A 15563-nucleotide genomic window follows, 5' to 3' on the forward strand; every position below is an offset into this window, starting at 1 on the left:
ACAGCCATTTTGCCTCCATTAGGTCTCATGTACACGACTGTATCCATTTTGAGGTCTGCAAATCGCAGATCCACCAAATATGGACATCCGTGTGCTATCCACATCTCCATGCTGCAAAAGATAGAGCTTCTCCTGTTCTGGCGGAACCACTTTACTCAATCGGTCCGCAAGAAAATGCGGATTGCACACAGACCGCATCCGTGATTTGCGTACCACAAAATGGATACAGTCGTGTGCTTCAGACCTTATAGTGAAAGCCACAGTGCTCATAGATGTAAAGTACAGAGACGCCAAGTACACTATACTGTGCAATAGTCCAATATACTGTGTATAAGACTGTCCTATAACTGCCTCCTGTGCATTCGTCCCAGACCGCCACCCACGGCTCCCTGCCACAACCACCAGACGTCCCTGTTCAATTCTTATTGCATTGTATTTTGCACAGTCTACCGTTCCGATCTCTACGTGACAGATTTGGTGCTTCAAGAAAGGTAGGGATTCAGTCTTCTGAGAGATAAATTTAAAAAGGTCAAAATTTGCTATTTCTGCATGGAAGACATTATAAAGGAGACTGGTAATGGTTTCCCTGCCGAAATAGCAACATCTTAACATTATTTAGGCCTGTGTATTATATATATGAATTACCGCAAATTACGTACTCCTCCTCGGCTAAAAATACTCCTCAAAAATGGTCAGAGGAGTATTTTTACTCTTCCGGAAAAAATGTAGCGCGACCTCTGACCCTAGGGCTAGTGTATACAGCCCATACCTATACGCAGGTAAACCTCAGATGTATATATTGTACATACACTCTTTATTTGCTTCCTTTTTGGTCATTTTATTTTACTCTGTATCTATTATTTTCTATTTTATACACTTATCTGTTGTAATTGTAACCAACAGGCCGTGAACAAGGTCCGGGAGGACCGAAACGTTGGCCTAAATAAATATTAAAGTTTCACTTTGCAATGTTCAAGTGCCGTGAATTGATTTACATAATTATTGGGACATCTTCCCATCACAGAGCACCGAGTGAACACATGAAAAGTGGAGTGCCAGCCATCCATCTTGTACATACTGTGAGACAGGGCACACACGTTCATGTGCATGAGCCCTACCTTGGGGAACAGCCACACAGATCTGCAAAAAATACGGATGTGTGCATGGCCCTATAGAAATGAATGGGTCAGTGTGCAATCTGCAAGAAATGTGAATAGCACACTGATGAAAAATACGGTTGTGTGCACGAGGCCTTAGCTTGTAATGGACTGATCAAGTACAGGAAAAACAATGACACTTTTTCGACAGGGGACACAGGCTGGTTTCAGACAAGCGAGTTCAGTGTGGGAGCGTGACTTCCCATCCCGACTCTGCTCTTGTAATGGGACCTCACAGCAGTATAATGACTTATAATGCTGTGTGTCCCTGCCCGACCTCATCTGTGATGAATTGTACTGACAGCGGAGGTTGGGCAGGGACACACAGTATTATAAGGGTACTTTCACACTTGCGGCAGAGGATTCGGGCAAGCAGTTACATCGCAGGAAATGCCCGCCGGATACGGCAATACGGACGCAAACTGATGGCATTTGTCAGATGGATCAGGATCCTGATCCATATGACAAATGCATTGAAATGCCGGATCTGTCTCTCCGGTGTCATCCTGAAAAACGGATCCGGGATTTTTATTTTTTTACATTTTTTGCGGTCTGAGCATGCGCAGACTGCAATGCCGGAGCACTCGGCATTAATGCAATTCAAGGGGAAAAAATGCCGGATCCAGCATTTCGGCAAGTGTTCCGGAATTTTGGACGGAGATAAAACCGCAGCATGCTACGGTATTATCTCCGTCCTGAAAAGTCAAAAAGACTGAACTGAAGACATCCTGATGCATCCTGAACGGATTGCTCTCCATTCAGAATGCATGGGGATTAAACTGATCAGTCCTTTTCCGGTATTGGCGCATAGCAAATGTGGTGCCAATATTCAAAAAGGGTCCAAAAACAGAGCCTGGAAACTATAGGCCGATAAGTTTAACATCTGTTGTGGGTAAACTGTTTGAAGGTTTTCTGAGAGATGCTATGTTAGAGCATCTCAACGGAAATAAGCAAATAACGCCATATCAGCATGGCTTCGTGAGGGATCGGTCATGTCAGACTAATTTAATCAGTTTCTATGAGGAGGTAAGTTCTAGACTTGACAGCGGCGAATCAATGGATGTCGTATATCTGGACTTCTCCAAAGCATTTGACACTGTACCACATAAAAGGTTAGTATATAAAATGAGAATGCTCGGACTGGGAGAAAACATGTGTGTGTGGGTAAGTAACTGGCTGAGTGATAGAAAACAGAGGGTGGTTATTAACGGTACACACTCAGATTGGGTCACTGTCACTAGTGGGGTACCTCAGGGGTCAGTATTGGGCCCTATTCTCTTCAATATATTTATTAATGATCTTGTAGAAGGCTTGCATAGTAAAGTATCAATTTTCGCAGATGACACTAAACTGTGTAAAGTAATTTACACTGAAGAGGACAGTATACTACTACAGAGGGATCTGGATAGATTGGAGGCTTGGGCAGATAAGTGGCAGATGAGGTTTAACACTGACAAATGTAAAGTTATGCACATGGGAAGGAATAATGCAAGTCACCCGTACATACTAAATGATAAAACACTCGGTAACACTGACATGGAAAAGGATCTAGGAACTTTACTAAACAGCAAACTAAGCTGCAAAAACCAGTGTCAGGCAGCTGCTGCCAAGGCCAATAAGATAATGGGTTGCATCAGAAGGGGCATAGATGCCCGTGATGAGAACATAATCCTACTACTTTACAAATCATTAGTCAGACCACACATGGAGTACTGTGTACAGTTCTGGGCTCCTGTGAACAAGGCAGACATAGCAGAGCTGGAGAAGGTCCAGAGGAGGGCAACTAAAGTAATAACTGGAATGGGGTAACTACAGTACCCTGAAAGATTATCAAAATTAGGGTTATTCACTTTAGAAAAAAAGACGACTGAGGGGAGATCTAATTAATATGTATAAATATATCAGGGGTCAGTACAGAGATCTATCCCATCATCTATTTATCCCCAGGACTGTGACTGTGACGAGGGGACATCCTCTGCGTCTGGAGGAAAGAAGGTTTGTACACAAACATAGAAGAGGATTCTTTACGGTAAGAGCAGTGAGACTATAGAACTCTCTGCCTGAGGAGGTGGTGATGGTGAGTACAATAAAGGAATTCAAGAGGGGCCTGGATGTATTTCTGGAGCATAATAATATTACAGGCTATAGCTACTAGAGAGGGGTCGTTGATCCAGGGAGTTATTCTGATTGCATGATTGGAGTCGGGAAGGAATTTTTTATTCCCCTAAAGTGGGGAAAATTGGCTTCTACCTCACATGGGTTTTTTTTTTTTTGCCTTCTTCTGGATCAACTTGCAGGATGACAGGCCGAACTGGATGGACAAATGTCTTTTTTCGGCCTTATGTACTATGTTACTATTGAGCCCCTAGGACGGAACTCAGTGCCAGAAAAGAAAAACGCTAGTGTGAAAGTACTCTGTCATATACATCAGCAGAGTCCAGGATGGGATATTACACTCCCATGTGCTCGTTTGTCTGACACCGGCCACACAGGGAATTTATCCCGTTCCATACACCAGTTATAAGTGCACTCTTAGGGCTCTTTCACACCTGCGTTCTTTTCTTCCGGCATAGAGTTCCGTCGTCGGGGCTCTATGCCGGAAGAATCCTGATCAGGATTATCCCCATGCATTCTGAATGGAGTGAAATCCGTTTAGGATGTCTTCAGTTCCGGAACGGAACGTTTTTTGGCCGGAGAAAATACCGCAGCATGCTGTGCTTTTTGCTCCGGCCAAAAATCCTGAAGACTTGCCGCAAGGCCGGATCCGGAATTAATGCCCATTGAAAGGCATTGATCCGGATCCGGCCTTAAGCTAAACGTCGTTTCGGCGCATTGCCGGAGCCGACATTTAGCTTTTTCTGAATGGTTACCATGGCTGCCGGGACGCTAAAGTCCTGGCAGCCATGGTAAAGTGTAGCGGGGAGCGGGGGAGCAGCATACTTACCGTCCGTGCGGCTCCCGGGGCGCTCCAGAGTGACGTCAGGGCGCCCCAAGCGCATGGATCACGTGATCGCATTGGACACGTCATCCATGCGCATGGGGCGCTCTGACGTCATTCTGGAGCGCCCCGGGAGCCGCACGGACTGTAAGTATACCGCTCCCCCGCTCCTACTATGGCAACCAGGACTTTAATAGCATCCTGGCTGCCATAGCAACACTGAAAGCATTTTGAAGACGGTTCCGTCTTCAAATGCTTTCAGTACACTTGCGTTTTTCCGGATCCGGAGTGTAATTCCGGCAAGTGGAGTACACGCCGGATCCGGACAACGCAAGTGTGAAAGAGGCCTAAGACTACTTTCACATCTGCGTTTTGCTGGATCCGGCAGGGGATCAGCAAAAACACATCTGTTCAGAACGGATCCAGTTGTATTATCTCCTAAATGAACAAGACTGTTTCGGCACTAAAAAGCATTGTAAGTCAATGGGCGCCGAATCCTTTTTTTTTCGTGTCCGAGTAAATGGATCAGGCACCATTTACTTACATTGATGTCCATGATGGTTATACCCCTTTAAATACATTAACGTTGCCTTGGGAGCACACATTATTTTTACTTTAATAGCATTTTTCTTCTACAGCCTTTACTTTATCCGGCTATTCTTTGGAAGAGAATGCCTTACTTTTGTGAGGAAAATTGCGGTGCGAGTTTCGGTGGGAACTGAAACAGACGAAGAGAACGCCATTACTCCTATTATTCACATGTAAATGAGATGCAGTTTCATATAAAAGTGAGGCGTCCATTGTGCAGAGTAATCGGAGGTAATTCTGCCCAGAGAGCGGTAATAAATGCAGACGCCACTAATCATCATGGTGCCAGGAGGAGCAAAGCAGAAAGAAAAACAGATCTCCTGACTGTTCTCCTAATGCCACGGAAGCAGAGTGACAACCACATCTCAATACAACACCTGCACCGTGATATAGTCAAAAGGCTGTGAATACCCTAGCAGTGCTTCCATTCTACTCCTTTTAGGCTAAAAATCATTTTTTCAATTGGCTTTTATTAAAAACTAGAGATGGGACGGGGGATTCGTCGACTCCACGAATCCCTCGAATCTTGCGGGATTCGTGGACTCGAATCCCAACGTAATTTGCCTGAAACAAATCCGACGAATCCCGGTGGGAGGGACTGGGAGGAGGAGCTGGGGGCCGGTGCGTTCACTGTGCTCCGGCCCCTCCGCTCCAGTACAGTTATAAAATGTGTAATTCTAAGTATTAATAATAATTCATGCTGCCCCCGTTGTAGTACATTCAATATATCCAACTTACAGGGCTCCTGATATTGTAGTGCAGGCCGGCCAGGCAGACGAGCGGCAGAGTGACTGACTGACGTCACCTGCCTGCGCCGCCTGCTTCATTCATAAAGCAGGCGGCGCAGGCAGGTGACGTCAGTCAGTCACTCTGCCGCTCGTCTGCCCGGCCGGCCTGCATTACGATATCAGTAGTAGGATATATTGAATGTACTACAGACAGAGGGGGCAGCACGAATCATTCATTATTAATTAAATTACACATTTTATAACTGTACTGGAGCGGCAATGGGGGGTCTGTGGATTACACTGTTAAGGGGTGGGAGGTCTGTGGATGGTACTGTTATGGGGTGGGGGGGGTCTGTGGATGGCACTGTTATGTGGGGGGGGGTCTGTGGATGGCACTGTTATGGGGTGGGGGGGGGTCTGTGGATGGCACTGTTATAGGATGGGGGATCTGTGGATGCCAGGGGGAGAGGTGAGAGGCACTATGATACTGGCACATTGGGGGGGGGGGGGAGGCACTATGATACTGGCACATTATGGGGGGAGATGGCACTATGATACTCGCACACTATGGGGGGAGATGGAACTATTATACTGGCACATTATGGGGGGAGATGGAACTATGATACTGGCAAATTATGGGGGGAGATGGCACTATGATACTGGCACATTATGGGGTGAGATAGCACTATGATACTGGCACATTATGGGGGGAGATGGCGCGATAATACCGGCACATGGGGGGGAGATGGCACTATAATACCGGCACATGGGGGGGGGGGGGGGGAGAGAGGCACTCCGCACTTGATACTGGCACATGATTAGGGGGGCATCTATGGGGACACTTACTGGCACATTATTGGGTGGCACTGTGGGGCCACTTCTTATTGGCACATTATTGGGGGGCACTATGGGGGCATCTACTGAGGCCACAAAGAAGGGGTATTTTATATGGGGGGCTCTGTGTGGTACTAGTATTATCAGGGGTATTATCTGTTTCTGCAGTATAGTATTGGGGAGCACAGCGGAACAGTATTGGGGGTGTTAGGATGATTTGTCCAGAAGATGGGAGGATGATGGAAAAGTAGTAAACTAAGATTTTTTTTTTGTCAAACTGCAGAGACGAAAAATGGTGTCTGGTATGAAGGTCTGAAAGGAGAAGATGAGGAAAGAGAACATCTACATCAAAGGAGACGTCACTGGATGTAAGAGGTATGTGGCGCTGTATTACCCTGTATGTTCTGTAGTGATAGGAGCAGCGGTCATATAGGGTGCGACCGTGACTGGGAGGTGGAGGTTCAGACAAACTGACGCGGTCTGACTGTTTCTTACACCGTGCGTTCACACAATTATGTACAGGATTCGTAAGATTCGAGATTCGATATATTCGAGAACCTTTTCGGATTCGGATTCGAAAAAAATTGGATTCGTCCCACCTCTAGTAATATCTCCTGAATGTTAGCCGCTAGAAACAACTGGTCTTGTTTGAAAGCTGACAGTGCAGGCTTTCATACAAGACCAAAATTCTGGAATGTATTAGATGACACTGACATAATGCTGTCAGTGTTATCCAATACATTCCAGAACTGTAAAGGTTACATAGCATCATAAATCAATATAATGCTATGTGACCCTGTCAGTGCTGGGAGGTCAGGCGGGGAGCTGCGCTGTGGACTCACATCGTGACACGGCGCATGCACTCGTCTGCAAGGGGCCTTACTGACCGATTACCGTAACCATCATGATCATTACGTCATAGGCTATTTTTTACACAGTTCCCGTCTGAGGTTTCAGTCATAAACCTTGTGTGCATGAGTTTAAAGGGGTTTTCCAATATTTTGATACTGATAACCCATACTAAGGATAGGGCTGTGATGGCTTACCTCCGGCACTCCACCTGTGGTAAAACTACGACTCCAAGTTTTGAGAATGACACAAATATTAGTTTTCACAAAGTTTGCTGCTAAACTGCTTTTAGATCTTTGTTTCAGTTGTTTCTGTCATGTAGTGAAATATAATTACACGCACTTCATACGTTTCAAAGGCTTTTATCGACAATTACATGACATTTATGCAAAGAGTCAGTATTTGCAGTGTTGGCCCTTCTTCTTCAGGACCTCTGCAATTCGACTGGGCATGCTCTCAATCAACTTCTGGGCAAATTCCTGACTGATAGCAACCCATTCTTTCATAATCACTTCTTGGAGTTTGTCAGAATTAGTGGGTTTTTGTTTGTCCACCCGCCTCTTGAGGATTGACCACAAGTTCTCAATGGGATTAAGATCTGGGGAGTTTCGAGGCCATGGACCCAAAATGTCAACGTTTTGGTCCCCGAGCCACTTAGTTATCACTTTTGCCTTATGGCACGGTGCTCCATCGTGCTGGAAAATGCATTGTTCTTCACCAAACTGTTGTTGGATTGTTGGAAGAAGTTGCTGTTGGAGGGTGTTTTGGTACCATTCTTTATTCATGGCTGTGTTTTTGGGCAAAATTGTGAGTGAGCCCACTCCCTTGGATGAGAAGCAACCCCACACATGAATGGTCTCAGGATGCTTTACTGTTGGCATGACACAGGACTGATGGTAGCGCTCACCTTTTCTTCTCCGGACAAGCCTTTTTCCAGGTGCCCCAAACAATCGGAAAGAGGCTGCATCGGAGAATATGACTTTGCCCCAGTCCTCAGCAGTCCATTCACCATACTTTCTGCAGAAGATCAATCTGTCCCTGATTTTTTTTTGGAGAGAAGTGGCTTCTTTGCTGCCCTTCTTGACACCAGGCCATCTTCCAAAAGTCTTCGCCTCACTGTGCGTGCAGATGCGCTCACCCCTGCCTGCTGCCATTCCTGAGCAAGCTCTGCACTGGTGGCACTCCGATCCCGCAGCTGAATCCTCTTTATGGGACGATCCTGGCGCTTGCTGGACTTTCTTGGACGCCCTGAAGCCTTCTTAACAAGAATTGAACCTCTTTCCTTGAAGTTCTTGATGATCCTATAAATTGTTGATTGAGGTGCAATCTTAGTAGCCACAATATCCTTGCCTGTGAAGTCATTTTTATGCAATGCAATGATGGCTGCACGCGTTTCTTTCCAGGTCACCATGGGTAACAATGGAAGAACAATGATTTCAAGCATCACCCTCCTTTTAACATGTCAAGTCTGCCATTTTAACCCAATCAGCCTGACATAATGATCTCCAGCCTTGTGCTCATCAACATTCTCACCTGAATTAACCAGCCGATTACTGAAATTATCTCAGCAGGTCCTTTAATGACAGCAATGAAATGCAGTGGAAAGGTTTTTTTGGGATTAAGTTAATTTTCATGGCAAAGAAGGACTATGCAATTCATCTGATCACTCTTCATAACATTCTGGAGTATATGCAAATTGCTATTATAAAAACTTAAGCAGCAACTTTTCCAATTTCCAATATTTATGTAATTCTCAAAACTTTTGGCCACGACTGTATACTTGCTTGGCATAGAAATGAATGGAGCATGCTGGGAGTCGTGGTTTCACCACAGCTGGAGTGCCAGAGGTTAGTCATCGATATCTGATCGGTGGGGGTCCAACGATCGGGACCCCCGCCGATCAGCTGTTTGAGAAGGCACTGGTGCTCCTGTAAGCACCGTGGCCTTCTCGCGGCTCCCCAAGCACAGGTGCAGAGCTTTCCCTTATAACCTATCTCTGTGGAGGCTTCACTACTGGTTTTGGCTCACAATCACTGACGTGTGAAGGAGGCTTTAGAAGGTTACATTGCCCACAAGCTCTCATGTAAAAATAATTAGCACTGCATAGTATTCACAATTGGTATTGTTGCATCCAAAAATGTCCGAACTATCTATTTATCTCATGTATGTATGTATGTATGTATGTATGTATGTATGTATGTATATATATACACATACATACACACACAAATTTATAGGGTTCACGTACAAAACAAAAGTAACTGGCTGATATACACTAACTGTAACACTAGGAGTCAGGGCCCTGCTCGCAAGAGCTTACGATCTATGAGGAATTGGGGGTGACACATAAGGTAGTTGATTGTGATAAGTAGGATTTGAGCCATTTTTGAACTGACAGGAGTGGTGCCGGCCGATCTGCTTCAGGTTTGGGACTACTAGAGGATAGAGTTCAGGCCAGAGGAGTTGGTGGGGGAAAGGTTTAGTCTGGGAAAAGTCATCTTAGGTAGCTTGATAAGGCTGCCTGAAAAGATGTGTTTTTAAGGCACGTTTGAAGGTAGAGAAGTTGTGGATTGACCTAGTATTCCGGGGCAGAGTATTCCAGAGAGTAGGTGCAGCTCGAGAAAAGTCTTGAAGACGGGAGTGAGAGGTACAAATTATAGAAATTAATTATTAATCTTAGGTTGCTAACAGAACGGAGAGCACGAGTAGGGTGGTAGATGGAGATGAGGGAGGAGATGTATGGAGGTGCAGCACTGTGGAGATCTTTGTGGGTGAGAAGTTTGAACTGTATTTTGTGGTGGATGGGCAACCAGTGAAGTGACTGGCACAGACGTGTAGCATCAGTGTAGCGGTTGGTTGGATGGATAGATGAGCCTGGCTGCAGCATTTAGAACAGACTGAAGGGGGGAGAGTTCAGTTAGAGGGAGACCGATTAGTAATGCGTTGCAGTAGTCAAGACGAGAATGAATCAAGGCAACAACAAGAGTTTTTGCCGTTTCCACTGTAAGAAAGGGGCGGATTCTGGCGATATTCTTGAGGTCCAGACGACAAGAGCATGTAAGTGATTGAATATGGGGAACAAAGGAAAGATCGGAGTCAAATGTGGCCCCAAGACAGCGGCCATGTTGCACAGAAGTTATGATAGTGCCGCAGACCAAAATTGAAATATCAAGTTTAGGTGAGTTAGTAGATGGGGGAAATACAAAAGTTCAGTTTTTGAGAGGTTCAGTTTTAGCTACAGAGAAGACATGATGTTAGAGACAGCTGCCAGACAATTACTGGTGTTTTGGAGTAAAGCAGGGGTGATGTCAGGGGATGAAGTGTATAGTTGGGTGTCGTCAGCATAGAGATGGTATCGAAAGCCAAATCTACTGATAGTCTGTCTGATGGGGGCTGTATAGAGGGAGAAGAGTAGAGGACCTAGTACTGAGTCCTGAGGAACGCCAACATCAAGAGGAAGAGGAGAAGAGCCAGCGAATGATACACTAAAGGAGCGGCCAGAGAGATAGGAAGAGAACCAAGAGAGAGCAGCGTCCTTAAGGCCAATTGAGTGGGGCATGGTGAGAAGGAGTTTATGGTCTACGACAGGGGTGCACAACCTGCGGCCCTTGGTACCATTCTGTTCGGCCCCCAACCGTCTGGTAACAGACATGTATTTCTATGCCATGATGCTGCTCACTTGTATCTTTCATGTATTCTCCCATTAGATGGGAGTACTAGAACTGTAACTAGACATTTATGATATATACTGTATGTTCAATATGCCATAAATACAGTATTTCAGTTGGTAATACCCCTTTAAGTTGTATTTTCGGCCCTTGGGATTGGTTTAGGCTGACAATGTGGCCCCCAACCAGAAAAGGTTGTGCACCCCTGGTCTACGGTATCAAACGCTGCAGAAAGATCTAGCAGAATCAGTAGAGAATAGTCACCATTTCTTTTTGCTTTTAGGAGATGGTTAGACACTTTAGTAAGGGCAGTTTCTGTAGAGTGAACAGGGCGAAAGGCAGATTGTAAGGGGTCAAGAAGAGGGTTTGCAGAGAGATAGCTTATTAAGAGAGTAGACAAGACGTTCAAGGAGTTTAGAGATGAAGGGGAGGTTAGAAACAGGTCAGTAGTTAGCAGCACAGGTCGGGTCAAGAGATGGTTTCTTTAGTAGTGGGGTGATAATAGAGTGTTTGAAAGAGGAGGGAAAGATACCAGAAGAGAGAGAGAGAGAGAGAGAGAGAGAGAGATTAAAAATTGTAGTTAGGTGAGTGATGACAGCCGGGGAGAGGGACTGGAGGAGGTGTGATGGAATAGGATCACTGCTACAGGTTGTGGGTCGAGAAGAAGAGAGAAGCCTGGAGACTTCTTCCTCTGTTTTATGGTTAAAAGAGGAGAGAGAGCATGTGGAGGAACTGGAGGGAAGAGGATTGAAATTATTTGGGGACTGGGAGATTATTTCCTGCCGGATACTGCCAATCTTGTCTCTGAAGTAAGTGGCCATGCCATCAGAGCAGAGGTCAGTGACAGGTTCTGGAACTTTAGGGCTTAGAAGGGAATGAAAAGTGTCAAAGAGTCGTTTTAGGTTATTTGAGAGTGAGGAGATGAGAGAGGTGAAATACTTTTGTTTGGCACTGTTGAGAGCCGAATTGTATGTTTTGAGCATAAATTTATAATGGAGGAAGTCTGCTGATATTCGCGATTTTCTCCATAAGCGTTCTGCACATCTGGAGCAGCGCTGGAGAAAACGTGTTTCAGGTGTGTGCCAGGGTTGCCGTGTTCTGTGTCGAGAGGGTCAGATTGATATTGGAGCAACTTCATCTAGGGTGGTTTTGAGGGTCTGGTTGTAATGATTGGCAGCCACGGCTGGACGGGGAGGGAAGTGATTGGGGTAAGAGCTAGTTGTAGGGTGTTAATAAGTTGCTGGCAGTTAATGGTGTGTAGGTGTCTGTACATGTGAACAGTAGGGTTGCCATGAGAAAAGTGAGAGGTCTTTATGGTAAATGAAAGAAGATTGTGGTCAGAAAGTGGTAAGGATAAGTTACTTAAAGGCGTTCTGCACTTTCATTTAACTGATGATCTATCCTCTGGATAGATCATCAGCTTCTGATCGGCGGGGGTCCGACACCCGGGACCCCCGCCGATCAGCTGTTTGAGAAGGCAGCGGAGCTCCAGCAGCGGTGCGGCCTTCTCACTGTTTACCGCCGGCCCACTGACGTCACGACTAGTATCAACTAGCGTGTACGCGGCTAAGCTCCATTCAAGTGAACAGAGCTTAGCCGCGCCCACGCTAGTTGATACTAGTCGTGACGTCAGTGGGCCAGCGGTAAACAGTGAGAAGGCCGCGCCGCTGCTGGAGCTCCGCTGCCTTCTCAAACAGCTGATCGGCAGGGGTCCCGGGTGTCGGACCCCCGCCGATCAGAAGCTCATCAGTTAAATGAAAGTGCAGAACCCCTTTAAGTTTGAGACTGAGCAATGACGGAAGAAGACTAGATCAAGTAAATTGCCCTGTTCATGCGTGGCAGAGGAAGTAAGTTGTGATAGGCCAAGAGAGGAGGTTAAAGAGAGAAAGTGAGGGGCTGATGGGATCATCAATCGGAATATTAAAATCACCCATAATAAGAGTTGGTGATTCAGAAGATACGAAGTGAAGGAAGCCAAGCTGCAAAGTGATCCAGAAATTGGTGGGGGGAGCCTGGGGGACGATAGACAATTGCAACTTTCAGGGTGAATGGATGGAAGAGTCTAATGGTGTAAACCTCAAAAGAGGGAAATGTGAGAGAGGGTACAGGGGGAATGACCTGAAATGTGCACTGTGTAGAAAGTAGTATGCCTACTCCTCCACCGTGCCAGTCATCAGGTCTGGGGGTATGGGAGAAGTGGGAGTGTGGAGGTCCCATTTTAAAGTGGCGGGGCACTGTGGGGGAGGGGGGGCAGTGTTAAGGGGCGGGGGGTCTGTGGAGTTCACTGTTATGGGGGATACTGTCAATGTCTTTTAACAACACACAAACATTAGATGAAATAGATAAAATATACCCGAGCGAATTACGATATAAAAGTATTCATCCTGCACTGTGAACGCCGGGAAAATCCCAAAGCCAAAACCCACAAAACTGAATAAAAAGTGGTGAAAAAGTAATTTGTATCCCTAACTGGTAGCAATAGAAACTACAGCCCATCCACAATAAAGCAAGCCCCGACACCGCTCTGAAGACGGAAATGTAAAAGAGCTATGGCTGTCAGAATATAGCGACACAAAAGAAATTTTTAACGTTTTTTTTAACTAGTAAAACTATAAGAAAAACAATTGGGGTAATTTAGCAAACTGGTGTAAAGTAGAAGTGACTTAGTCGCCCATAGCAACCAGATTACTCTTTATTTTGGACAGTTCCTTTGGAAAATGAAAGGTGGAATCTGATTGGTTGCTATGGGCGACTAAACCAGTTCTACTTTACACCAGTTTGATAAATGACCCCCAATCTCTCCATCATCCTACTGACCTGCACAATAAAAAAGTCATTTTTCAGCATCATTTTTAGCACATAGTGAAAGCTGTAAAAGCAAAACCCGCTTTTTGTCGAAGCCCCATTAATTTCTATGGGGCCAGGGCTGCGTGAAAAACGGAGACTATAGAACATGCTGCGATTCTCACGCAGCGCAGAACTGATGGGTGAAAAAATACGCTCATGTACACAGACCCATTGAAATGAATGAATCAGGATTCAGTGCGGGTGCTATGCGTTCACTTCACGCATTGTGCCCGCGCGGGAAAAAAAGGCCTAAAGGGGCTGTCCCATTATGACAACGTACCCCCTATCCACAGGAAATCCCATTACTTTCATTAGAAATCTTCGTGGCTCGGCTGCTTTCAGCTAAACTGCGGCTGCGCGGCGGCCACTATGTGCGACAGGGCGATTACCGTTTTTGCCAACACTCCCGAATCTGCAGGGACTGTCCCTAATTTTCAGATGTAGTCCCGGCAAATATCGGGCTGTCCTCGGCAGTCAATGGGCTGGGCTTATGTTCGCCCCATCCATAAATGGGTGGTCCCACGCGGGTTTGGGTTGGGAGTCAAGGCTCATATGCCCTTATTTACAAACCACAGGAGTTGTCAAGTAAGAATTAGGCCTCACGCACACAAACATAGTTTCTTTCGTTGTCCATTCTGTTTTTTTTTTTGCGGACCAATTCGTTTCAATGGGCTCGCAAAAAAAAAAAAATGGAAGTTACTTCCGCATGTCTGTTCTGCAAAAAAAACAGAAGATGTCCTATTGTTGTCCGCATTACGGCCAAGGATAGGACTGTTCTATTAGGGGTCGGCTGTTCCGTTCTGCAAAATACAGAATGCAAACGGACGTCATCCATATTTTTTGCGGACCGCAAAATACATACATTCGTGTGCACGAGGCCTTACATTTCTTTTACGTTTCCGTGTAAACATTACGTGGATAATAACCACACTGTAAAACCACAGAAAACGTCGCGAGACCGCACGGACCATGTGCGCTTCTGGTCCGCATTGCGGATGAGAACAGTCCTTCCTAGTGATGGGACTGAAAGCGCAGAAAGGGACCCGGATTTTGCCGATCGGAGGTTTGCGGACTGAAATACGGATCCGGTCGTGTGCACGAGGCCCATCCATGCAGTTATCAGCCGGAATGTGTGAATACACCCCAAGTATAGAGAAACCAGGAGGGTAGGGACCTGTCACCCAGCAGAGTACAGCCTAGGACTCTCCAGGTGCTGCAGGACTATAACTCCCAGCATGTTCTGGTAGTAGTTATTACACCCCGAGGACTTCTTACAGTCCCTGGACACATAAAACACTCATTCTACTTCCACCCTGACTCAGGGTCACAAGGAGCGCTTCTCCTCACTGCTTTTACCACGGTCCCTCACTCCCCCCGGGGTCCTCTCCTCCGGGCTGCCCCACAACTGCCTGCCTTTCGTTTCGCCGCCATTTTGCTGCAACCATCTGTGAGACATTTAGACAAGATAACAAACACACCGAACGACTCCATACCGTCCTCCACGCGTCTCTTCGCCGTTATTTTACGGCCACTATCGCCTCCGGTAGGTTCACGCTGGCCAAGGGACTTGTTGCGATGTTTACTCCGGCACCTACAAAGACACCAACGGATCCCTCCGCCCGGATCTACATAAGGCGTAAACGCTGTTCGTTTCCTCACGGGCACCATGCGTTGCGCTTTCATTTACGCTTCACATATAATTTCTGTAATGAACTTGCACAGTCCTGCTACGAAAGACTAGATGGGACTATAGTTAGTCAAATGGCGGAGGGATACTACAGGGCCTCCGAGTAGGCTTATGGTTTCGATCTGATGACGTCAATGGTAAAGCACGGCTTTCCGCCGCCATGATTGATTTGGGCAGGAATGGTTACAATCAGAAACCACTTAGATTGATGTACATGCTGCAGATAGGGAGGACAGGCTTTAATTATATTAATTATAGATTTCTGCT

General features: G+C 46.1%; 1 protein-coding gene across 2 annotated transcripts in view; it reads right to left on the reverse strand.

Moving 5' to 3' along the window:
• The window catches only part of ZNF335 (zinc finger protein 335), a 96066-nt gene extending 80841 nt beyond the window's left edge, over window positions 1-15225 (reverse strand). Inside the window, exon 1 of one of the 2 annotated variants that reach the window (XM_040436636.1) lies at window positions 15103-15225. The gene's annotated coding sequence lies outside the window, so the exon portion shown is untranslated. Of the gene's footprint in view, window positions 1-15087 lie in introns of both variants that reach the window. The other variant, XM_040436637.1, reaches the window with a different exon arrangement.
• Window positions 15226-15563: the final 338 nt, after the last annotated feature.

This window comes from Bufo bufo, chromosome 6 (assembly GCF_905171765.1).
Source record: "Bufo bufo chromosome 6, aBufBuf1.1, whole genome shotgun sequence".
Lineage (NCBI taxonomy): Eukaryota > Metazoa > Chordata > Amphibia > Anura > Bufonidae > Bufo > Bufo bufo.